Below are 27129 nucleotides of genomic sequence, written 5' to 3'. Positions count from 1 at the left end.
AAGCACCTCCAAGTCCAGGGATCCTTCACTCCCCCATCCCGTTCAATAATCCATGTGAAGCCACTAAAGGAGTCTGGGAAACAATATGGACTAAAATGCCAGCAAAACGCTCCCTATGCTCCACATAACCATCTCACCAAACCATGTCCTTTGTCTCCTTCACTCGCTGCAGACTTCATGCCATCTTCCATGTCACCAACGTGCTTGAGACAGCCATCCAGGTAAAGTATCTCAAGTGCTCTTCTATGCCTCCTTCAGAAAATACCGAAGAGCTCACCATTTCTGCGAAACATGTTGGATGTAATGATCTTTCAGCAGTCTATGTTTCTATCTTATTGTACCATAGGTTATTGAACCTTTAAACTTGATTCTCTTTAGGACAAGGACTCTGTCACTTGTTTGACACATTTTGCCTACTGTATATTGCCATTTTAGCTGATGGCACTATATAAATTAGTAATGATAATGATAACTGAATTTGCCCAGGGCTATCCCAAACCCACTTTGCAACATACTGCTTTCTGATCCCCATTTGCTTGCTTCTTAAAATACATTAAATTAGGACTAGTGTTGGAGCGCCCTCTGCCATTGTGTGCCACTGCATGCCGGCCTAAGAGCACAGGCATATTGGCATCTGTTGGGCCCTCCAGAGTGGTGCTTCTGATTAACAAAGCAATTGTGGAGCCGATTAATACACTTTGGCAGGCCCCCTTCTTCCCTCCCAACTATAGCCAAATGGGCAGAGAGGAGATACTATGTCCCTTCTAAAGGTTTTGTACACCCCTGCTGTCACTCGCCCCAAGCTTTTTGGTGGTGGCAACAGCTAATGAGTGGGAGAGGTAGGGGCACTGAGCATTGACAACGAGGGGTAAAGAATCAAAGAGGCTGGTCTTCTTTTGGTCATAACCTTTATTTGACAGGAGGTCTACAGCTTGGAATTGCTAACCAGCAAGGTCTCCTAAGTCGCTCTGACTTCACCCTATGGGAAAATATCATGAAGTTTAAAGACAGGCTACTAGAGGACTCCAGACAGGAGTTGACTACTATAGTAGAGGAAGACAAGCTGGTGGCAAGGACAGCTCTCCAGGACAGCTTGGGTGCGGTGGACTCAGCAGATCCATCCATGGTGTCTGCCATATCTCTGAGGCAGTGTTCGTGGCTGCAGTCATACAGTCTCCCTCCTGAATACAGAAGACCATCCAGGACTTGCCCTTTGAGGTTCCCTCCCTCTTTTTGAAAAGATAGATGATAGGCTGCATAGACTAGAGATTCCAGGGTAACACTGAAGTTGCTTGGAATCTACACACCAGTGACAAAGAGGAAGCAGTTTCAGCCCTAACAGGCTCACAGATCTCAGCCCGATGACCTGCTGAGAAAAAGGGGTGGGAATTACAGGACACAACCTCCACCTCCCTCATCATCTGTGACAGCAGGTTCCTCTCAACCAGCGGCCCAGTAGAAACATGCATTTTGAAGGATTTGTCGAGGGCAGGACACCAGTACTTACAGACCAATATGTTCCTACCCATATCTTTGCCAATCATCTATCCCACTTCCTTCATGCTTGGACTCCCATCACATCGGATTGCTGGGTCCTTAGCACACTGGATCTGGGATATTCCCTTCCCACTTCCTTTCCTCTACCTCTTCAGGGACCATTCCTATGAGACCATTCCTCAGTGGGAAGTTCCTCTGTTCCTCAGGGAAAGGGTTTTTATTCCCATTATTTCCTTATTCCCAAAGCAAAAGGTGGTCTCAGACCTATTGTAGAGCTAAGAGAGTTAAACGAGTATCTGAAGAAAATAAAGTTCAGCCTGGTTATTCGAGCTGCCACTATTCTTTCCCTGGAACAAGGTGACTGGTACGCAGCCCTTGACTTAAAGGACACCCACTTCCTTATAGTGATCTATCCAGACCACAGGAAGTTTCTCACATTTGTAAAGAATGGAACCAACTACCAATTCATAGTACTTCCTTTTGGCCTATCAGCAGCCTCTCTTGTTTTCACAAAGTGCCTGGCTCCAGTAGCTGCCTATCTGAGGCAATTGTGGATTCATGTGTTCCCCTACCTGGATGACGGGGCTGATGAGAGGCTGGTCCAAGTCTCAAGTACTGTACAGTGTCACCGTCATCCAGTCTACTTTCAGTGCACTGGGGCTGTTAGTCAGGACAAATCAATTCTAAAAACCTGTGCAAAGAATAGAGTTTATAAACCACAGTGTTTCTGTCCCAGTCAAGTTTCCAAACGCTCTGAGACTTGGTCTTGGCTCTAAAAGCATATCCCATTACTGCAGTGCACTTACCTCAGACTTCCAGCATGTACCTACGTAGTACAACACAGCATGTACCTATGTAGTACAACACAGCAGACTGTGCCTCAAAAGGCTTGAGAGATGGCTAGTGCCAGTGTACGTCCCCTCGCTGGACTGGCAGATCAACCCTTGGAATATTTGTGTGGGAGTTCCCTTCGTTTCTCCACACCCAGTTCTCACGCTGGTCATGGATGCTGTGACCGGTTGGATCACAGAAACCCCCTTGGGGCTGCCAACTGATGTGTCAAGACTACTTCTGGCCCTGCTTTCCCTGTCAGCTTGGGACTCCAGCACCCTGTCTTGTTGAGCCAGACACGCCAGGCTGCTCCAACACAGGCCCAGGGTCTGACCACATGCCCCAAAGCTGCAGACTTAACTGAAAGCAATTTAAGAAGTGTTCCTGTCTTTAACAGTCAGATGCCCAACTCCCAATGGGGTCCAAACCCCAAATAAATCTGTTTTACCCTGTATAAAGCTTATACAGATATATATACAGGAAGACTTACATGTAAAACAGAGCCATCTACAGTCAATTGTTCTAGTTGATGGGAGCCATCAAGATTCCAAACCACCATTAATGGCCCACACTTTGCATAATTACAATAGGCCCTCAGAGTTATATTTCATATTTCTAGTTTCAGATACAAGAGTGATACATTTATACAAAAAGGATGACCACACTCAGTAGATTATAAGCTTTGTAATGATACCTTACAAGAGACCTTTTGCATTAAGCATATTTTAGTTACATTATATTCACACTTATCAGCATACTTTCATAAAATCATATAGAGTGCAATGTCACAGATGCCTCATCCTTGGGTTGGGAAGCACACATTGGAATCTTGCAAACTCTAGGTCTGTGGTCCTCACAGGATCTGAGGACTCATATAAACGTCAGCGAGCTACGTTCTATCTGTCTAGCCTGTTTGGCCTTCCATTCACATATTGTGGGGGGGGGGGGGAAATCTGCTAGTGTTAATGGACAACACAGCAACTATGTTCTATGTAAACAGACAGGGAGGGGTATGTTCATCCTAACTATGCCTGGAGGCAATTCTACTTTGGGAGCTCTGCATAACCAACTCCATTCACCTCAAAGCTGATTACCTCCCAGGAAAGCAGAGCACATTGGCAGATCTTTCTCCATTCACTGTTTGTACATCAAGACAGGGCCAGGTCCATCTTTCATCGTGAGATCAAGCAACCCGAAAGCCTCTGACCTTCAGGAGTGTAGTCGAGCACCTTAACCACTTCACCACCACACCTCAGTATGTCTGCATTATGCAGTGAGATTATTTCTTTATTTTATTTTTAAAGTGACCCCTTGCTTAGGGTCCTTTCAACATTATTAAAACATAAGAAAACCGGATTAAAAAAACTTAACTTTTAAAAAGAGAAATGAGTCAGGGAAGCAAACTCCAGACTAGGCTCCTCGTTCTGCTCTTTAGGGAACAGAGTTACCTTGGATTTACAACCACACAACAGAGAGAAGACTTTGGCCTGAAGAATTCAACTCAACATTCATTTTGGGGTAATCTATTATTATTTTTAACTTGCACCCCTGATATTTGGAAGCACAGATTCAGTGACTTGGGGGGGATTAAATTGACTGTATCCTTAAAGGTAACAGGAATCAATCCTTTAATCTGCTGTTACGGTAATAATAACGTACTTTAGGTTGCTCCTTAAAGTGTTAAGATAAAATTAAAGCATGAACATTTTTAACACTTAATTTAAGTTTCCCTTTTAGTGACATCATTGACAGTGAGACTGACATCAGATGGGATAGTTCTGCCTTTTGTTTCTCCTGCTGTGGTTTACTCAGAACAACAAAGTAAAGTGAAAGACAAGCTAATCTACAGTTGGGTGCTGCAGGATACTATTTTATTCTATTAATCATTTAAAGCATGACTGACTGTGTCCCAGAAGAATGGAATACACCATCATTTTTTTTTAAATGTGCAAATTCATATCAAATGTGAATATTTGCTGTAAGTATTTTGATCAGCATTTCTGAGACTCACTGGTATATTCCTTGTTGTGGCTGGAAGACTATTCAGATCATGCTGTCTATAACAAATCCCACTCCTTTAGCTAGAGTAACTGGCTAAGCAGAAATGGGGTTATTTCTTAAAACAAAATGTCGGATGGGATGTTCAAAGCATCCTAAGAGATTTAGGTGCCCATTTCAATTGGATTTGGGTGCCTAACTGCCTTAGGCTCCAATGAAAATCCCACCCATAATGCCCCAGGGCTATCCTCTCCATACTCCTGACCAGGACTTTGGAACATCCAAAGAAGAGACACCTGCAGAGGAGCCATGCTTGGCCTTATATTGAGCCCAGTGCATGCTGGGTCAGGATTCTGGGAGATTAGCCAGCATTGCAAGGATGCCCATACAGAACAGACAGGATCAATAAAGCACATAATAAAGCTCATGATTGAGTCTCAGCCCCTTGATTTAAGGGGCTCCCAGTCAACTGGGGCGTAGCACAAGACATGAAAAAGAAAGAAGATTTTCCGTTGTTAACTCTAGAATGCAAGAAACAAGGGCTCCTTCTCTTGCACAGATTATGTAAACCCAGTGTGCATGCTACAATGCTCTAGCATTCGGGTCTAACCACCTACAAACATTCATAAGGGAAAATTATCTTATTTCAATTGAATTACAAGACAAATGGCATGCAAAGCAATTAAAAATAGAATTGCAATGCTTTGAATGGTCTTCCAGCAGAACCCTCTCTACTATAATTAACTAAGCTACATGCTTGTTTTGGTTTTACGTAGGTTTATTTGTTCTAATCACTAAAGGTTTAAATTAGGTGGCGTGAAACCATTAGAATACACCCAACACAATTTAATCTAATTTGAGAACACCTGCCTTCTCAATTAGCTTTCAGGTAGTTTTGAAATGCCAACATCATCTGGGTACTCAACTACTTCTAATGGCAAAAGAGAAAACAGGTGCTTCAGTCTTTTAAGTAACCAATGGGACATGATTGTGTGTTGCTGAGCAACAGTTGTGTCATGGATTGTTCCTTCATTGCACTAAAGTCAAAATCATCCCAGATAATTCATTTGGCACTGGATTATTTCTTTAATTGGAAGGTAGAAAATGCGTGACTTGAAAATAATCCTTAACCACCAGACACTTTTGCTGTTTCAAGACAGTCGTGTATTAAACTGGTGCAACCTTTCCCACTCTCACATGGGCTCTGTGCGTGTACACAGCTGGGTCAAAGGGGATAGAATTTTGCCTAAGGAAGAAAGATACCCAATTCCTTTTGAAATTAAATAGGATTTAGTTTCCTAGCTCCCTTAATTTTTTTAAAATCCCACCCTTAATCCCTGGAGTTACACTGGAATTTTAGTATCAGAGGGGTAGCCGTGTTAGTCTGAATCTGTAAAAAGCAACAGAGGGTCCTGTGGCACCTTTGAGACTAACAGAAGTACTGGGAGCATAAGCTTTCGTGGGTAAGAACCTCACTTCTTGCATCTGAAGAAATGAGGTTCTTACCCACGAAAGCTTATGCTCCCAGTACTTCTGTTAGTCTCAAAGGTGCCACAGGACCCTCTGTTGCTTTTTACTGGAATTTTAGGAGTTTTAGGGTTAACATTTCAAAAGCATGTCTATATGGTGTGGCAATGCGCACTGTGGGGTGTGGTTTCTAATGCGCACAAATGTGTTGTGCACTAATTGGTCCATGTAGACCCTGCTGGTGCACACTTAAAGTTCCCTAGCATGCTTTAAAGTGCACAAGGGAACACTTAGTTCCATTGGCTTAAGCCAGTGTTTTACAGGATGCAGCCTGGAGGTTCCTTGTGTTACTGCTAAGTAAAAAGAAGGCCAAGGTGACTCTTAGGGGCTACACCAGCAGGGTCTACATGGATCAATTACTGCATAACACATTAGTGTGCTTTAGAAGTCACACCCCCATAGGGTACATTGCTGCACCGTGTAAACATGTCCTAAGTAATTTAGGAGCCTAAATACCATTGACTTTCAGTGAAATTTAGGCTCCTAAGTGCTTACGGTACTTTTAAAAATAGAACTTAGGCTACTAAGTAGAGCTGGGTGAATAATTGATTTTTCAGTTTGGTGGCTGAACTGAAAAATCGGGGGTGGGAGGGGAGAAACAACCGACAATTTCTCAGGTTTCTTTCACTGAAATGAAACCCCCCCAAAAATCCATTTTGGGTGTATTTTACCCTTTTTATTTTGTTTTTGTTTTTTTCAGTTAAATCTAGCTAAATTCCAAAATAAAAGATTGTTTCAAGACAAAAAGTCAAAACGTTTCATTTTGAAAATGTCAAAACAAAATGTTTTGACTTGTTCAGACTTTTTTTTCCCATCCATCTTTTTTTCCAGATTAAACTGTTCACCGAATTAGACCCAACAGTTTCAGTGAATCCAAACTTCATTTTTATTCACCTATTTTTTTTTTTTTTTTGCCTAGCTCTACTCCTGAGTTGCTTAAATGCTTTTGCAATGCTTACCAAGTTTGTAGGATGAATTTGGTCCATTGTGTCCTTTGTGTAGGAGCTGCCTGCCTGTAACATTATCAACTCACTGATCCAAACAGCTACTCTGGGAGAAAAAGGAATTTCTGTGTTTTCAGAAAATAGGAGGTAAGAGCTCAGGGAAAGAGGCCATAAAACAAATTAGCATGGATCCTCTAGGCATTAGCTCAAAACATTTCATTCCTTAGAGATGAGGTACCTTCGGGGAAACAGGAGCAGCAAAACAAATTATAAATGGAAGTCAGAAGATGCAAATGATGAAATAAAAGAACAGAAACTGCAGGAAAGTGAATGGTGTCTGAGAGTTGCTTTTGGGCTGAAAAGGCCTACGCAGTTTCTCCTGCTTTTCTTACTAAAAAGGATTCTGATATTGTTACTTAACCTGTTAGTCATTAAAAATACCCATAAGCAGGGAGTGCTGGTTTAATGAGTTAACTGCAGAGTTTTCTGGAGCCCATCCAAATTATCCAGTGCTTTGTGGAGACCCCATCCTTGAAAAATGCACCTTGAATTAATATCTGAAATCAACAAACTGTTGTAACTAATCCAGAAATAGAAATAATTTATTTTCAAAGGTATCTTGACCTTCACAGTGCTTGCTGTGTTCTATTAATCTCTTGCCACTTTCTGCTATGTGTGTTATCACATCAGGCTGATTGTGCTGCGTCACACAATACAAACAATGCTCTGCAAGTCAAGACTGAATGGCAGTTACAGGTGGGCCCAGTCCTGCCCTGGTCAGTGCTATGAGTCTGATTCTGCACCATTGAATTCAGGGGGCGATTAAGCCATGAGAGTGACCAGGAGCACTGACCAATGCATCCTCTACTCCACAAGTCCTGCAGGATTCTATGGGATGGGCTACAGGGATGCATAGTGGGACACATTTTTTAAGAAGGAACTGAGTGTATCCCTGGCATAGATAGTGCATAGGGCAGAATGCAAGTAAGGGGGCAATGGGGCTGACCCCCTGACTTCTACAGATTGGTACTGAGGTGGGTGAACCAATTAGGTTACATAGCGTTTCCTTGAAGGCTACATTGAAATCCATCCATGTTGTTGCATTGAATGGGTCAGAGGGAATTGTTCCCCTACCCACTAAAACACCCATGCAGCACAGAGTAGGAGCCTGCCCTGTAGTTGGATATTTCCTATGTGGTCAATGAATAGCTGTTTCTAATTCTGCCAACTGGCTGGTGGGAGCAGAATGGGTCTCCTTGTGACGAGTGTTGTGCACATGACTGAGAGTTTACTCAGCCCCAAATTTTGGACGACTACGCAGTTGCTCAGGCCTTTTGGATGTTGGTTGGAGCAATGTTTACATCTGTGTTTCAACCAGCCTAAAAATGTGAGTTCATGATTGGAGCACAGGCTCGTGCCATATAAATGAACCCTCACAGGGTGTCAGAAAGAAAGAAAGAAAGAAAGAAAGAAAGAAAGAAGCTTGTTTAGCTGCTACATCTCATATCTGAGAGGCAGAAACCAGAGAGAACAGTACTGACTCCCTTGGGGCATAGCTGTTCTCATCTCAGACTAGTGGAGGGAAAAGGCGTTAACTCAGAGCCCAATTAGGAGGCCTCCTTTGAGACAGTTGCGTTGCAACAGGTGACGTAACTCCAAAAAACAATCAAAAAGAGAATAGGAAAATACCAGACACACACCCTCTGGGTGTACCAGCGAGAAAATCGGGGGTGGGGGGGAGAAGGGGGAAATGATTAACTTCCCTCATCATGGGAAGATACATCTGCTGACAGCTATACAGAAATCATGTTAGACAAGTGTTTACTGGTTTCTACCTAACTGCAACTCCTTGCCATTTTGATTTATTGGCTGTGCTCTCCCATGTCTCCCCACCTCTTAAAAAAAAACAAAAACAAAAAAAACACTCTTATTTTGAAGTATTGAAATGAGTAGGGTCAGTTAATCCCTGGTAGATCTATTGTCTTCAGTATATTTGCTCCAGCAATGAATTTCAGATAGTGAACCTAATTCTGCACTGAGACACCATGAAAACTATTGACCACACCAGGTTGCACAGAATATAAATCAAAACTGAATTTGGTCCTATTTGCATAAGGAGTTGCTTATTTTCATATCAACTATTCAGGCTCTGCAAAATGTACACTAGAACCTATGTTCTTAATGTACTAGGGCCTAGTGCACATTAAGAACACAGGGCCATTTTAATATGCAGGACCTGATTCTGACAGTGGCTTTATCTCAGTGGAATTCCACTGACCAGTAAAGTTACTCCTGATTTATAGCAATCTGAGATAGAATCAGATTCCATATGGTGAGCCTCAAAGTAACTTGAGAGCGATGGCATTCATCCACTGAGTGCTGACTGGTGTTCTCAACAGCCTCATGCAATACAGCACCTCTTTTAAAGAAGCCCTTCATTGCTCATCGTCAACTAAATTCAAGAGATGAGAGTCTGCTACCCTTCCTTGCACTGAATAGTGCCTTTGGTTGAGGTTTTCAACGCTTACTAGAGCAGGGACTCTGAATCTGGGGGTCACAACCCCCAGATAGGGTAGCAAACAGGTGTCAGGTGGCACAACCATTTGGCCTTTCCATATTGCTAAATGGGACTGGAGGAGGATTATAAGGGGGTTCTGGTGGGAAGAAGGAGTCACTGCAGGGAAAACTTTGAGAACATCTGGACGAGGGTTGTTAACCACACAACTCCCATTAATTTCAGTGAGAGCCGTGTAGCTAAATCCCGTAGTTGGCCATGAAAATTTCAACCTTACTGTGAAAGTAGTGTCATGGAAATCAAGGAAGTACTGTTCAACTTGAGTGAAGATGGCAGAATCTGACCTTATATATTCAGGAAAAAAGCATTTGCTTTTTTTCCTGTGTACCTATTTCCTGATTTTCTACCAGCTGCACCTTTTATTATAATGAGCCACCAACATTAAAAAGAAACTGGGAATCTCTTTGCTTTCAATTTAAAGTCTATGCATTCAATTAGCTCAATGGCGTTCAAAAAAGAAATAAGACAGGAGGAGTAGCAGCACAGAGCCTGGCTTGTCTAATGAACTCAGCTAAATAAGGGCATACCAAGGTCATCTAGGTATCCTGTGTGATAATGACTCACCCAGGGAGCTTCCAAGATGGCCAACACCCATCCTTACTGACTATTCTAAAGACAATGATTCAAACTGCATAATGCAGCCTGCTGCAGCTACAAAGGGAACTGATATTTCAGAGTGTCCTTTGTATAGGGGTCATTTGGAGGTTGGCAACTGAGAAAAAACGGGCATGTTCTAACAAGCTGTATTTCATTAATGTAATTTCATTTATGAAGCACAAATTGCTTTGTTTAATTGACACTGAGGTTGGAAAATAAACCAACAAAAGCCGGGTAATTCAGGGTTAAGGGAGATTGCTTTCTCCTTAACCGCCCCTTCCAGATTTTTAGTGGATTGTATCAAAACATCAGGCCATTTGCAGCAGATCTCCTTTTTTACTTCAGTGGAGAATTATGCTTAAATATTAATAGCACAATATGGCCATCACATTTATGCAGTCGGATATTCCTTCAGATTTCAATTATAAAGAAGAAAACGGAACAGCAGAGGCGAAAATTCCTCTCTCACTCCCATCAGTGTAAATCTGGATTAATTTAGAGGAATTACTCCGAATTTACACGGAGCAAACGTGTTCATTGTCTTACTCTGATCAAGCCTATTATCCCATCACAGGATACAAATTCCTCCCATTGAAGTCAATAGGAGTTATTCATATTTTCCAAGTTCACACAACCCTTATTCATCTCAGTTAACTAGAGTGGAGTTTTGTCTGAGGACTTCAGCATTGGACTCTATGGATGTCATTAGTGCAACAACACAATTGAAGAGACACAGGAAATTAATTGGACGCAATATTTTAGAAATTAATGTATGTGTCATCAGAATGTTTTTGTGAAAAGTTGAAGTTAAATGGTATAGATCCAGATGCCCCACTCCCTTGTTTCATCCCTTTTGCTGATTTCATTTTTCTCAAATCATATTAAGCTTTTTCAGAAATTATTGGCACCGAAACATGGATTTTTATTCTTTTTTCTGGATTGTTAAGTATCTTGCTTCTGGTTCTCCTGTTTTGTTTGCCACATATTGTTTGGTCTTTTTTTTGTGATTGTTGTGTTTGTTTCTTTGCAAAACCAGGTGACTAAAGCATTTGCAATAAATACATTTCTATGCAATTTACTAACACTATCTGCTATGCTGATGTGGCAAGTTGATGAAAACATGCTAAATATATTGGACTGGCATGCAAACAGATTGGGTTTACTGTACGTCCATTAGTATTACTGGGTGAAGAATTTCTGCTATCTCAGAACTCTGTCTCGGATGCCAATAATGATACATTTCAGAGCCAAATTTTGCCCTCAGATATGTGCATGCACAACCCCACCCAAAGTCAGTGTGTGTGCATTGGAGAGCAGGATTTTGTCCTTATTGTGGACAATATTCTCTCACTTGTGAGAAAGGGAGAAATAACCACAATTATTAGTGTTAAAGACTCCATTATTACAAAGAGAGCTTTCAGAGTGACTGAAAAATCATCCTCTTAGCCTGGTCAGGGAGGGATGCTGAAATGGTTTATTGCCTAACTTATATTTGCATTGGCTGGACTCTAAAGACAAAGTAAAATCTACGAGTACAGAAGCCTACAAGTCATGCAAAGCTAATTTGAATCAAGGGTTGTTGTTTGCCATTGCGTGAATATGGGTGAGGGATGCAATGGCCAGAGCGTAGTTTGCATAGAGAATAAGTGGAAACAAAGGGCCTGATCCAACCCCACCGAAGTCAGTGGAGGCATTGACTTCAATTGGTTTTGGATCAGGCCCCAAGAAAATGACCCAGGGAGAACAGAGAGCGCAATCAGTTTTAATCCCCTCCTCCCACCAAATAGCAGTTTAGAGAATTCAAGGTGTTTATTTGTTACTAGTTCTTTTATTGCCCCTTTTGGCCCCTATGGCCTCACATCTTTGAAACCAACTGTTACACAATAAAGAATTTCCCATAAGCCGCCACCACCACCACTTTGATTTAGCGGTTGCAGTCTTCTGCCAGTGGCCCCTCCTTAATCCCATATATTGCCAAAAGCATGTCAGGAGATGCTTTCTGCTGTGCTCCAAGTACCAGCTCTGGTGAGCCAAATTCCATTGGCATTCACTCTCTGCTGAGAATGGTTTGCTAGCAGTAAAACCTGTGAAGAAGTAGGAGCTGTAGCAGTATCCCATGTAAACCAATTAAAGGACAAATTGTGTTTGACTTTTGCACAGGTTCATAAGTGAAGGAGAGTAAACAAAGAGGCTTTTCCCCTCTCATTTGCACCCGTGTCCAAGAACCAGACTTAATCCCAGTATTTGCCTTCCAGGAGTACAAGGAATGTTCAAGGCTAGCCATGACAGCTGTGCTAGCCTTCTGAAAGGAGATGGGTTGGCACTTGGTGGAGCACCATGACTCCTCTCCCGCCCGCCTCCCCTCCTCCCCCCTCCACTGCACCAGGCAGGAGAACTGGTCCCACATAAGAGGAATGCATGCTGCACCCTGCAAAAGGGTGTAGCAAGGGTTGCTGTGGTCAGCACAATGTGTCCAGGAGCTCTCCTTAGGAGGACACCTCCTCATACCACAATGCAGGCACAATCTAGCCCTGAGAAACTAGATATATATAGGACAGGCTGTGTACCAATCAGCCAGGGCAGAGAGCTGCAAAACATGATGAACACCAGAGCTGGGGAAAGTTAGCAGAACATCACAGAAGGTGCAGTTTGGTTTCAGATGGAGGCGTGGTTCAGGTCTTACAGTCTTTGAATTGGGCTGCTGATCCCTAGAGTGGCATGAGTCTACATCCTGGCCTCATTTGGGTTGGGCTGGCTTTTTTGCAATAAGATTTCTCATCAAAAAGTGCTGCAGATCTAAGGAAAACCTCATCTAAATAGTTGATTTATGCCAGCTGCCCAGGCAGTTATGTTTACACAGCGGAGGCTGCGAATGAACTGTCTTCCCATCTGTTTGTTTAAAAAAATAAAACCCATTTGACAGCTGATGTAAGGCTCAGTCTCTGTGCAACATTAAATTCATGACTGGAATGGAAAAAGAACTGGTGTTAATTTTCTCCATTCTCCACACCTTGCAGCCCAGGGCACGTTCATGCCATTTTCCTGTCCTTCAGAGACCAATTACCTCAGGTGAAGTCAGATATGGAGGCTGCGTTGCTAGGAGTGGGCAACGGGGACTTGGGGCTTTGAAGATCTTTTTAAGACTAGCAAAATGCAGAAATCTGGAATTAACCCTTTATCAGCCCACAGGAGGTGTTCGTAGATTGTGAATCACTGAGCAGTCTGAGGAATGGAGCATACACCTCTGCTTCCATACTGTAGAAATGTACTGATCCAAACCTCCCTTATCTAAATTCCACTGGTGTCCCAAGCATGGGCTTCTCTCCATGGGGATTGAGATGAATGACACCTGGATGCTGTTCTAAGATAGCCTATGCTCTATGGGGAGCTCAGGTCCTGTAGCGTGACTCTGGAGAGGGATGATCCGGTGGAGATGTGTGCTGTTGGAGTCCTTGATGCTTCACTCTTATGGAACTTGGAAGATTTGCAAGAGTTCCTTCAGTCCCTATGGCAGGCTCTTCCTCCAGCAGCAGGGGAGTATGGGTATGTGTTTGTCTGTCCAGCTGTCAGGGCACCCTGACCACAGGCTCCACAGCATGGTGGCCATCTCCCCAGATAATCTGAAGCTTCCAGGGTTTTGCTGCATATTAACGAGTGTCCAATGAAAGCCAGTATTACCCTTGGAGACGCAGCAAACTGAGCATGAGCTTTTCAGTGTAAAGACACAATCCTCATACATATTGGACCCAATTCTGCTCCCTTTGAAGTCAGTGCCACAACTTTCATTGTCTTTAATGGTGCAGGATTGGATCCATGCTAAGTCAGTGACAGCTAAGTGCCTTTTCCGATAGTGTTTTCTTAACCCTGAGACAGCTTTCTGTTTCCACTTTATTAGGCAAATGAATAGTGCATGGTGAAAACCACATTACTATAGTCTAATACGTCAAAGTATGTATAAGACAAAGATTCTGTGTTGACAATAGAGGGGCCTATTTTTACCACTTGTTGCATCAGCAAAGGCTTCTCCTTTGGTCTAGTGGTGGCACTTAACACTGATCTCTTGAAGGGCATTGTTCAAATCACAGAGAAAACTCTGCTCTCACTTACATCGGTGCAAACCTCTTGTTACCCCATTGATACCAACGGAGCTGCACCTGCTTTGGTTTAGCCCAGGAGTGGCAATGAAGACCATCCAAGGCCAGCCCCTTCTTTGAGTTAGCAGAGCATCCAGTCGGGAGACGTAAGGAAATCCATTGACTTCAGTGGAGTTATACCTGCTCACACCAGCATGGAAGTTGGGCCCTGGTTGCCTGTTCACACCAGCTGATAATGTTGCTAGTGTGCTCCATTTCACTCCCTCCTCTCCCCCGCCTCTATTTCCTGTGGTGACAGATGTTACATATTTTCAGCTACATTAAAAACTGAATCCTATCTATGGCTTTGAAAAGATGTTGGAACCCCATGTGGCCATTTTTCTGTCTGCCTTATGGGGAAAAGAAAAGCAGCTGTGGTGAAGAAAGGAAAACACTGAGGGTACCAGTTCTGTGATCTCCTCCTCTTCCGATCACAGTCTTTTCTTGGTTTAGACAGTAAGGGCTTGTGATGAGCATGCTGTTCTCCCATTGACTGTGCAGCTAGGCAGATGCATCTCAGAGCAGTTTACTCCTGTGTATCTATATCACAACTTCTTTCCTGAGAAAAGGCCTCTTTTTTCTGCTTTGTTCCCTGTAATTATATGCAGCACAGAGTGGATGGAGAGAGAAGAACCGTAATTAGGATGTTTCGACAATCATTTCCTGTGCTGACTACTAATCTCCTGCCAACCCTACCACTAATGCCTTTTTTACACTACCTGCTCCCCCACTGAATTTAAAGCCATTGACTAGGCCAGCTGTCAACAAAACACAAGTTGCATCCTCTCACGACAATGCATATAGCCGATTTTCCTGCACCCCCTTTCTAACTGGGATGGTGCTTTCAAATAAAGAGTGCTATTAGGAATTACAGCACTTTGCATTCCTGGAGTTCTTGTTCACTAGAGTCTCTCAGAGTGCTGTGCAAACATCATTAGGCCTTTGTGAAGCAGCTACGTTTTATTATACTCATTTCACAGATGGGAAAACTGAGGCAGAATGAGTTTCCAGGTGAGGCCGGGACAAAGACTGTGAAAGAACCCAAGGGTCCTGTAGTTCATTCCCCTTGTCCAACCAAAGATCTCTTGGAATCTCCATGAGAGCCCTGCTGAAGTCAGTTAGGTTAGGTTAAAATAGATCTCCTGACAGGTTTTGCAATACCATGATGTGAAAGGGTACTTCTTCATTTCTTGCAAACAACAGTTACACCCTAAGAAAACATGCTGCATTTTTCAAAGACTATCAAAAGTTACTTCATTACCAGCCACTAGAATAAAGAATAAGAGGTGGAAGCAACAAAGTTGCAATCCTCTTCTTTACTGTTGTTACAGAGCCCCAGTGGCTGGGGATTTCTGGACAGCATTGGGGCTCCAGCTGTGACCCCTTCCTTCCCAGGCATGACTCCAGCACCAGAGGCCAGGACTAGAGCTGGGGCTTAGTCATTAGGGCATCGCTATGTCACCCAGGGATTCTCCCTACACTGGGGGATTTCCCAGGTAACTACTTAAGCCATCACTGTGGCTCCTTTGCACCCTAGAGAGGCACAACGAGACTGGAGCAGAGCCCAGGAGCCAGCCTGCTCATTGTAATTAAACTCTTTATTTTTCCAATATATTCCAGATTTGAGAATGAGAGAGAGAGAGAGAGAAAGGAGGGTTATGCCATGGGGACTTTTCAGAATGTTGCAATAAGCAAAATGGGTGAAGTTTTCCTTGTTTGAAATGTCACTGGGACAAGCTGACATCTGGTCTTTATGAGTCTGATATGCAATTCCCCATGTCATTATAAATCATTCTAACAGGAAGGAACAATCAATGTCCATCCATTCCCGGTTGACTCAGGGATGTCTCCCTTTCTCTTACCCAGCGTGCCTCTTGTGCAGAATGCTTGGTTTGAAAATCTATATTGATATATTTAGGAGCTAATTAAAAACCCCAATTAATTTCTAAAACACAAATAAATTTGAATGTTTCCTCTTGGATCCTAAGGCTAAGCAACTCCATCAGCTTCATTTTACTGTTCTCAAAGCCTAAGAAGGAAGAAGTCACTGCTCTAGAGAATACAATTTGGTTTTTTGTTATACCTTTCGTAACCCAGCTACTCCAAAGTGCTCTTTAGAGTACCGAGTTTGGCACTAGTGGTAACAGTGCAGCAAAACCAAGCCACTATCAGGTGCTTAACATATCTCACAGGCAGTCTTTGACATTATAACTTGATTTGCTGAGAGGAAATGTTAGTCAGGACACTGTAGCTTTCTCCTGCACTTACCAGAAAGATCAATGGGATCTTTACATTCCACCTGGACAGAGAAAATCATCTCTGCTCAGGGACAATCAAGGTCATTAGTTCAGTGACCTGGTCAAAGTAACTGAGGTATAAGTGGGAGGAGACCCAGGCCCACAATTTCAGTTGAAATGAAGATGCGTCATCTTGGAGCAGAAAACAAAATTATCTTTTTGGAGAGGTTTGAATTGGATGAAACAAAAAAAGAGCCTCTTGGTTTTTTTATTATTTGCCTTTTTAGACTGAATTCTAGCATGAACACGTTGAAAAGGTCACTGTCCATCAATTTGGATGCTGAATCATACTCAGATGGCAAAGACTTGTGTTTTCTTTGCACTGTCATGGGATGTGTCTTTGTAATTTTTGTGTGTGTGCGCATTATTTGTCATTTAAATGCAGAGAGTCAGTGAGGCACCAGTTACTTTCCTCATTTGAATTATCCATGCAAACTTGATTTGTCCATTTGTATCTGAAAACTCATTTCACTGCCTTTCTTTTTGTTTTATTGGTTGCTGATCCATTGCATGTTGGAGAACATAGCACTCCCAGGGATACCATCCAAATACTCTTTCCCCAGGTATCAGAATATTATGGAGGGGGAAAGCCCTGAGATATAATTTTCCTTAGGTACAATAGCTGCTTCTGACATTCCAGCTTTTGAAGTTTTTATTTAGCCAAATGGCGATCTGCTAAAGATTCTCTTTATTTGCATTTCTATTCACATCAAGGATACATGAGGCAAGTGAGCATTCATGAGCTACTCACCCTGCTGGTATGTCCCCACCACAAACCATAAAAGGTGGAGTGAAGACTTAATACCCACATCCTGTCCTTCGTGCACTAAACCTGTCATTGCAATATTTTGCTTAACATAATACATCTCCTGGAGACTTTCATGGTGAGAAAGCACCCTTCCTCCCCCACCACCTCCATACAGTCTCTCTCTTTGTTGTTATTATTATTTATTATTTGTTTATTGCTGACTGTCCGCTCAGTGCTGCACAATGCACAAATTAAATCAGTCCTTGCCCTGAAGACTTGCATAGATAAGAGAACCACGGTTGAATTAAGGCAATTTGGGGACCTTATATGGGTCCCCCATGGTCCTTCCCCCATGTGGCTCTGCCCCCAGGATGTAGCCCCACCTCTCCTTGGGGTGTCAGTAGGTTGCAGACTTAAAACAAATTGAATGGTTCATACCTCTTGAGCTATTTCTTCAGCCTTTCTGCACACCCAGGCAGGCATCATTTACCCTCAGGTTACATTTTCAAGCTGTTCTTTGCATCCCTAGAAACATAATTTTGTTTTAAAATGAAAGATGAGATTCTGATCTCATCACATGACTCCAGGAGCTGGGGTCATGGCATGGCTCTATAGTGCCTATGTTGTAATCTAGTCCTTAATGGAACACCCTGGGAAATTCAGAGGTGGAGATAACTTAGAGGGTTCTATCTTCCCATAGTTGCCATACATTCATTTCATATGGTCATTACACAAGAAGTGGGTCTCTATGGGGTATATAAATGAGGAAAGGATAGTGGTTTGACAAATTAGCCTTGGTAGGTCAGTGCACACATAGGGAACAGCATGGCAAAATACATGGAGATGAGATATTATTGATCTGTTTAGCAGCTCCTTGCTTTCCCTTGTTTCCTGTTATTTCAGAGATTCACAGAGTTTAAGGGCAGAAGAGACCATTATGATCATCTAGTCTGGCCTCCTGTGCATCACAGGCCAGAGGATTTCATCAAGTGTTTCTTTGGTGCAGTGGGTCAAAGAGAAGAGAAAAACGGACACATTTTTAATGTATTTGCATTGTGAAATTGTCTTGTGTCTGATCGTGGTAGGCTGGTGGTTGTTGTGTCCCTAGTGTTGGTGACCGTGATTTGGAAATAGGACATTAAGAGAAGTGATGGTTGAGCACCACATCTGAATGGCTTGGAGAAAGGTCTCCTTCTGAATACAAGAAGTTCTGAAGGAGTTACTTATCAGGTAGTGTGCCATTTAAACATTAGTTGACCACTGAAGGACAAGAAGGTATGGCTGTGTAAATGTCAGCACCATCCACAGTTGATGTACAATGACAATAAATAATAAAAAGAATAACATAGGCAGGCAGTGTAAGTAATGCAAGGCAGGACTATGATGATCACAGTAGCACAAACCAAGGAGCAATTTTGCCTCAGAACAAGGAGCAAGCACTTCTCAATGCAGAGACAATAGCTGCTTCTGACATTCCAGAAGGGAGGAGAATTAGTTAACTTCCATGGAGTTTAGAGTCACCATACTATAGACTTTCATCAACTGCACCCTTATCATAGTCATCTTTGTGGGAAAGAAGTATGATACAGTAACACCGGCCCGATTGTTCCCTGCCTCACATTCTAGGCAGCCATTTACACTAGTGCAAAACAGATTGAAATGCTCCCATTCTGATCTGGTAGCATTTTAGTCCTGCTTTGCAGTTGCTTTGCCTATGTGAAAATTATGACCCAATACGCAGTGCAGTGAGAACAAGGCCCTGTCAGTCTTTCAGAAAACCATTACCGAGTGATTTAGGGCCTGACTCAAAGCCATTGAAGTCCATGGGAATCTTTCCAAGGTTTTTAGTGGGCTTTGGATCAGGCACTGTGTTTGCAGTTACAACAGCATGGAGATTTCAGATGGATTTTGAAGAGCAATGTTTAAGAAATTGAGACGTATGGGCCTGATTCTGATCTCACTCATACTTTTTTTTTTGGTGCTGGGGTAATTCCATTTCCTTTTGTGGATTTACTCCTGATTTATACCAGCGTAACTGGATGCAGAATCAGAACCTAAGTATTTTTCATTTAATGACAATACCAATAGAAATACATTTGAATTAACTTCCCCATCCCACCCCAAAAAACTGCCCCCTCCTGCCAAAAAATAAACCATATAAACAAAAAAAATACAAACAATATACTTTGTGTCTGGGGGAGAGAGGGTTAAAGGTGCAGTGAATGAACGTGACTTCCTTCTATTTGTTTTGTCATGTGTGCTTATGAGATTGTATGGGCTTGTCTAGGGAAGCCAGTGTATTTGTATTGTAAATGGAGATGGCTGAATAATCAAACAAGGGCTTCAGTTTTATTGTTTCCAGTACACCTGCAAAAAAAGAGTCTGTATTCTCCACCCCATCCAACTTCCTTTTACCTTTGCTCATGTAACTTTATAGTGACTTATTCATCTACTGCATTAGACTTTGAAACAAAAGCTCCTATTTGCTGCTGAAATAATACAAGCACTTGTGGACCGCCTGAAATCCATTTATTTGAGCTACCCTTGCCCAGTTAGTGACATCACTGACTGCATCCAGCTGGTTGGGGATGTTCATTCAAGCTATGAATTCTTGAGGTGGCTCTGTTCACAGGGATATATGAATCATTGAGACAGATGGGAACAATGCAAACGGCTGCATGTGGACAGGTGCAAGGTATCCAGAGCCAGGAAACTTGTTTTAAGTTTAACAGCCTGGTACTTGGTTGGAGCTGGAGCAAGCCCGTAGAAAATGGTCTTCCAGATATGGTTAGGTTCTTGAGCCTTCATTATATTGAGCTCTTGAAGTCAATAGAAATTGAGGGTGCTCAGCACCTTGGAAGATCGAGGCCCAATCCCTTGATGCATGCCTGCCTACTTCCTGTTTATACCACTGGGAGTTATCCTCATGCACTGTGGGAGAATAAACACCTGGGAGCAAAAACAATTACTACGAGCACTCCGGGCCCTCCCACCTGGAGCACTTTGATGGAGCCTGCCTTTGTTTTCCATAGTTTGGATATTCAGTTTGTTGGCATGAGGCAATGCTCTCATTTCCCTGTGCCATTTGCATAGAGTTTGTATTTTATAAGCTTATAATGAGTTTTTCTTTGTCTAGGTCTGGCATCTCGTTTGCAGTTGCATGTTCACCCTCACCCATGCCCTCCCTGCTTGCTGTGATTTGAATGAGTAATCCCTGACATTTTATTCTGAAGCAGGTGGCTCTTACACATCCTGACTTCCACATTCAAATGCCACAGGGAAATAGAGGAAGGCACCTGGGCTGTAACTCATTCCATGGAACTGAATAGAACCATCAGCCAGCCATTTAATATTAAAGGTAAATGTACTCATGGAAAGGTAACGTTTACTCTGAATAAATATGCCTCTTGTTCACAGTGGGCTGAAGGGACATTTGCTATTGAAAAGGTTGATTGCTACAGAAATAGTAGGTTCTCACCTGATCTTTATCTGCTTTACATTAAAGATGTGCTCAATAAAATAAAAACCCATTGGCCCTTGGATCTGAACTCCCATGAACTTTGAGGACATCAAATTCTGAACCTGGAGTTGACCTGAATTTTGTACATGGATCCAAACCAAAACCCTAGATGTGGGCTGTACATTTGGGGATGTTCAAAAATCAGAAATGGAATTGCGTGCTACAGCTCGAACCTTTCTCTACTTTAGAGAAGCATTTAGGGTAGTAACTTAGGTTGGAGCTTTGAGAGGTCTTTGTCCTTCACAATCTTTTGAAAGTGTGTGTGTTATTCCAAAATTACCTCGGAATTAGAGATTATCTTCTGAATGGTGCAAACGGCTGGCTATATGATGGTGAAGCAAAGCTGAACAGTTCTGTGCCAATGTCAGAACTGTGACCAAGACCCTCTGTAAGTCAAATACCGGTGAACTTCAGAGCAAAATGCTTCAATACGTTATAGAAATAGTCCCTCTCTGATGCACTCATAGAATCATAGACGTTTGAGATGGACAAAGCTCGTTAAGTCATCTAGTTCACTTATCTGTCAATGCCGGATGTTCTCTGTTGTACATTTGTTTGTGTTCCCAAGTCTGGTTCACATGGTTATACACTGCCCCGTTTCATAAGGAATCCTCCATTTAGAGGGCCAGATTCTAGCTTCTGTTCCAGGAATTTTGCACTGCTCAGGTTTTCCCCTCTGTGCCCAGCTGGCATATGGCCACCATAGTGGCTGTTTGTTACCCCCTCACTTGTGCCTTGGGGTAAGGAACATGTCCAGGAAAATGGGTGTGGCTGAGGCATTTCCACATCCCAGTCACTTCTTGCTGTTGGAATGGATCCTAAAGGCCATGGGCAGCTGGGCATAAGATAGAACAGCTGTCAGGCTGTCCTAATTTACATCTAATTTGCACAAGACAGTCCCAGTTTGTGACCAGCCCTGGGATCAGGAAAGTACAAAGGTGGCTAACCGCCACTTTTGCCCCCTTTTTCTCATTGGTCCTTCGCCAAGCCAAACTCAGCTAGACCAGAGAAGCTGGCTCAGAATTAGGAGGTTGCTCCTTAGTGCCTGAAGAATGGATTGCCCTAAAGTTAACTGGAGATTTGGGTGGAGAGCCCTCATGCCCCCAGCACACAAACCCCAGCTACACCCTCACCTGGGCATGAAAATGCCTTTCTCCACTCCAGGCTAGGAATCAAATAATCTAGATGCATATTCAACACAACCCAAAGAAATAATTTGTGCTAATAAAATAGTAGCTGGGAATCTAGTAAGACAAACCCATTTTATTTCTGAGGTCCCTTTGCATAGTCGGTGCTAGGCATGCCAGACCCATACTGCCATTGCTTTTGATCTCCTGCCTTTCCTACATAGCAGAGTCCCTGGTTCAAAGGTGGCTGTGCATATCAGACTCAGGTAAGAAGCCACCAGGAAATAGGATTTAAAAAAAAGCTGTTTAGGGAGGGGATCTTGTGTTTATTCAGTGCAGTATGGAATTGTACGTCAGGGCTTGGGTTAACAGCTGCATGCGCGCTTTCTGCCCTTTTAAAGAAGCCAGAAATGAAACTCTCTGCATGGTCATTTTGTATTCAAGTGAAGATGTTTCCAGGCCAGTGTTTGAATCTACTGAAACCACACGCTGCTTGGTCTCCCTTAATTAATTTATTTAGCAAGGGTTTGGGATGGGGGATATTTGATCAAGTGATATCCTTTGTTTCCGCCCCTTTGTAACATGGAGCGTCATGTCTAGTGCAGCAGGACTTAAAAAACAACTAAGTCCGCTACCCTGCTCACAGCATTTGGAAAGCAAACGTGACAAGTCATGTAGGCATTTCTGAAGCCACATGATGCTGCAGTGGTACGGCCACCTAATAAAAGATTGTATGACCGGAATCCTTCTACCGTACTGCACAACCTTAGACCATACGTTTAAGGTACATAAGAAAGCCCTGACTTTGAAAGAGGCCTCAACTCAGCCTCTCATTTTGCCTCTCCAGGGGAGAGTGCAGTGTACGCGTCCTTCAGTAACATGCTCTGTCAACTCTGTTCCTCAAAATGGCAGCTTCCCAGACAGGCAGAGCTTTTAGACATTAAAGTTGCAGTATATGGAAAACCAAGTAATAAAACTATATAAGGTACACTACAAGCTTTGTTAGGGTTAACTTGGTTCCTGTCTTCAGTTCAGAGCTCACATTTGTGCTTGTGGGGTTAGAATTTTAAGAATTGCGCTGTATTCGCTCAAATAGTATATAGCTCCTTTCTTAGAATTCTAACTTGACTATTTAAATTAAACTTGACTATTAATTAATTATCAATTATTAATTAAAATTAACTTGACTATTTAAATACAGAGAGGGGATAAAAAAATGCTGTATTATGCCAAGAGAGTCATGGTCTGTCTCCCAAAAGCAAACTTAAAGGGAAGGAATGGTAGGCATAAATTGTAACAAAGCCAGGAGACTAAGGGCAGGTCTACACTACCCGCCTGAATTGGCGGGTAGAAATCGATCTCTCGGGGATCGAATTATCGCATCTCGTTGGGACGCGACAATCGATCCCCGAATCGACGCTTCTACTCCACCAGCGGAGGTAGGAATAAGCGCTGTCGACGGAGGAGCTGCGGAGGTTGATTTGCCGCCGTCCTCACAATGGGGTAAGTCGGCTCCGATACGTCGAATTCAGCTACGCTATTCGCGTAGCTGAATTTGCGTATCTTAAATCGACCCGCCCCACCGTAGTGAGGACGTAGCCTAAGTAGGCCCAAACCTGCTTCTCTTGAAGTCAGTGGCAAAATTCCTGTCAACTTTTATGGGAAAAGGATCGAGCCCAGTAGTGTGAACAAGACATATAAACTGAATACTGTCCACGGAGGATCAATGACCTCAAACCCTGCTTGATTTTGTGCCTTTCATGGTACATACGTAGGTTCTGCAGCTGACATTATGTTACAAGAATTCTATTCCCCCTAGCCAGGGCATCCCTAATTTTGATGCAACCTGGATGTAGTATGCTCTGGGGAGTAAAAGCTAGATTCATTGTTGTAGTTTTATATGTGTTTACCTTGTAACTGGGTGACCTGAGCTGCTATGAACCTGTTTTAACTGCAGAGTTAATGGGGAAGATTTTTCAGAAGGTAAGGTGTGTCTTTACTGATTAGCTAAGATGAAAGCCACCTGACCCTGAGCAAACAGCTTCTCTTCTGAATTTTACTTTAACCTTATTTACTTAATATAGAAGGTTAAATCAAGCAACAGCAAAATGTGTTTTTAACCCTATCCCCTCCGGTGTCTTTCATAGTTCTACCAAGTATCTAGTCCATGAATTTATGTTAAAATGTTAATCCTATTGTGGAATTGGCTTTTTGCTGTTCAGCAGATACATAGGTGCGGTATTCAGAGAAAGTGGGTACGTATAAAGTTAAATTTCAACATGCAATGGAAGCGCAGAGGGATGTGGGGGGACTTATTCATTGTGGAATATTGTGTGCTAATGATTCAGACTTCTGTGCAAAACAAGTTGCAGCTTGGAGGCAGCTCAGTGGCAGAACTGGTATGGTGACTCTCTGATTAATTCTCACTCCTGGCACCGGATGCTGGTGAAGTCAGGGTAGTATTAACGGTGTCACGCAATGTGATCTGCTCTACCAGTGACTGATCCTTGAACCATTAAGTGTGCATAAGAGGTTAAATCATCCATATGTGTGCAGAGATCTCAGCAGTACCAGCCTTGCTTCTGAGTGTAGGTGTCTCCTTAGGGAATGCAGGCTCTGTTCTGTTCTCTGCCATTGGCTTCCTGTGTGATGTTGGCCAAGTCACTTCACTTCTCTGGGCCTCCCTTTCTTCATCCATAAAATGGGAACAATCAGTCTTACTTGATTCACAGGGAGTTGTGAGGTTTAACTCTGTAAAGTGCTTTGAGATCCTTGACTGGAAGGTACTAAAGAAATGTGCATCATTGTTATGATGCTAACATAATAACAAACATTGATGCCATGTGCTCTCATCTGGGGTATTGTGGTACATTTTGAGCTCTTCTCCACACTGCTGAGAATGACGAGGTCTTTGAGGTGTGGTGGATTGCCCATCATGTGACATCTTTACACTAAGACTGGATGTCTTTCAGAGCACTGTGCTTTTGCTCAACCACAAGAATGGGCTTGGTACAGGAAATACTGGATGAAATTCTATGGCCTCTATTGTGCAAGAGGCCAGACTACATGATCATAAAAGTACCTTGAGACCTTAGAATCTAAAGTCGGTGAATCAACAACATTTGCAATTACTTTAAGTTAAAATAGGGGTAATCAAATCTCGTGATTGAGAGTGTCAACATGATTTCTGCAGGACTGAAACCATCTACCTAAGTTGAAGCTGTGCAGGATACAATGGGTGGAAGGGGATAAAGTACAGAGTATATTAATTCAGTATCAAAGAGGAAGAGAAACCCCAACTGAACAAGAAAAGCTCATACTTATTAATAAAATGTCAGTTCCTTCGCGCTTCAGTTAGTTGTTAATCACAGAGACCCCTGTGCTCTCTGAGTCCTCATGGGAGGGCCCAGGGAATCCTCATGTAACCCTCCCTTCCCTTGAATTACAAGAAAGGTTCATCATGCATTACCTTGGCTCTGACAGTTCTCAGATCCTTACAGTACCCTAATTCCCTCTTCTCCCCTGCTGGGGGCTCCCTCCTTGGAATAGTCTGCTCACCTCTTCCAGCCTCGCTTACTCTCACTCCTGAACACTAAAGCTTTGCAAAATGTTTGAAACAAAACCTGAGCCAGCATGAAATGTGGGTGTGGTTCTTTGCGAGCACAAAATGCAGGCGAAGTTCATTGAAAGGTTTACTGAGCACATGGGCCAGATTCTCTGCTCATGTAAACGGGTGCACAGCTCCATTGGCTTCAGTGGAATTTTGCCTATTTACACCAGCAGAAAATGTGGCTAGGTATAAGTGCCTGTCTAGTTGGATAGACATACAGACAAACCAACCAACTGACCCTGGGCAAATCTATGGTTTTGCATCAAAATCCTTGCATGGCCCAGTTTAGAGGATTCAAATTCTGTTCTTAGTTACACTGGTGTAAATCCATAGCAACTCCACTGATTTCAGCACAGTCACACTGGATTTATACTAGTGTATCTGAAAGCAGAAACTGGCCATGTATCTTGAACGATATAACTATCAACCCCTAAAATGAAAACCTGTGTTAAATCAAGTGCTTATAGTAGGAAGTGCGTACAATTTATGCATTAACATGGATCTAATTCTAAATAACTATGGTGATATCATCAGGCACTCTCTCCAGCTTGTTCTGAGAGATGTATGTTTTGCTAATATGATAATATGCATGCTATGGACAGGAGAGTGACATTTAGAGCCAGATAATATCTAAGATTCTAAACCTATATAATGCATAGGCCAGCATGCAGTTTGGAGGAATTATATTCTGCCACCCTCTCTGGATTTCTGACATCACGTATGCGTTGCTATTTGAAGAATCGTAAACTCTTGTTCTGTGAAGGACTTGATTGTTCTATAGGATTTAGAGCCTTCTAGGCCACTGGTTCAAATCCAGTTTAAATTGAGTGGTGAAAAGTAATGTCAAATGGCTTGGGTGAATCTACCTATTTCCTAGTTACTTGTCCACACTTCTTCACCACAACTGGTCCTAATTGGCTGTTTCATTGTCAGGATCAGCAGAGAGAGACTGAATTCCCCACTCACTGTAGAAAAGTCCCTCCAGAATAAGACTGTGGCATGACCGCAGGGAAAGCTTTCATGTGTACTTCTGTACGACACCTGTTCTGTGGATAAGGGGAGGACTTGAGGGCAGCTTCGATGTCTTTAGTTACATAGAGGGCTCTCATCACCATAGTGTCAGAAATACCTTTTGCCAGCAATAAATTCACCCTCCCCTCCCCCCCCCCAAAACCCCTTTCAAACTAATTTAACCCCCCACTCCATAGCTTTCCCCTTAGTCCTGCTTCAGCTAGTGGAGGGCACAGGGCAGACCTTTTTTAAAAGGAGAAAATATAAAGGGAGGGAGTGGAGGAAGAGGGGTTGAAATTTCCCGCAAATTAAGGTTTCAGAGTAGCAGCCGTGTTAGTCTGTATCCGCAAAAAGAAGAACAGGAGGACTTGTGGCACCTTAGAGACTAACAAATTTATTAGAGCATAAGCTTTCGTGGACTACAGCCCACTTCTTCGGATGCATCCGAAGAAGTGGGCTGTAGTCCACGAAAGCTTATGCTCTAATAAATTTGTTAGTCTCTAAGGTGCCACAAGTCCTCCTGTTCTTCTCTTTCCGCAAATTAAGGAGCATTCAGCATGGCTTGTGTGTGGAGCCAGAGAATTGCCTTCCATTGCAGCTAAATGTCTGGCTCCATTCACCTGTCCGGGACACAGGAGCAGTGGCTGGGACCATATGAATGTACAAGAGATTAGCAGTGTAGGAAAACACCTGCTTCCACTTAAGTGATCAGAG

At 42.8% G+C, this 27129-nt stretch overlaps 1 protein-coding gene and 1 long non-coding RNA gene across 4 annotated transcripts in view; one reads left to right on the top strand and one right to left on the bottom strand.

Moving 5' to 3' along the window:
• Window positions 1–27129, top strand: part of TTLL10 (tubulin tyrosine ligase like 10) — a 204386-nt gene that overhangs the window by 62995 nt on the left and 114262 nt on the right. The window lies entirely within an intron of this gene.
• On the bottom strand, window positions 914–25392 carry LOC135976937 (uncharacterized). Of its 3 annotated transcripts, none has more exons than XR_010594202.1 (4): window positions 25264–25392; window positions 17586–17672; window positions 2070–2188; window positions 914–1369 (listed from the first exon to the last, which is right to left on the bottom strand). It is a non-coding gene; the product is annotated as an uncharacterized LOC135976937 (long non-coding RNA). The 3 variants fall into 3 exon arrangements; XR_010594203.1 differs by having other exon boundaries at window positions 914–1366; XR_010594204.1 differs by lacking the exons at window positions 914–1369; window positions 2070–2188 and adding an exon at window positions 11778–14694.

Source organism: Chrysemys picta, chromosome 21, assembly GCF_011386835.1.
Source record: "Chrysemys picta bellii isolate R12L10 chromosome 21, ASM1138683v2, whole genome shotgun sequence".
NCBI lineage: Eukaryota > Metazoa > Chordata > Testudines > Emydidae > Chrysemys > Chrysemys picta.
This window is presented reverse-complemented; position numbering and strand designations above follow the sequence as displayed.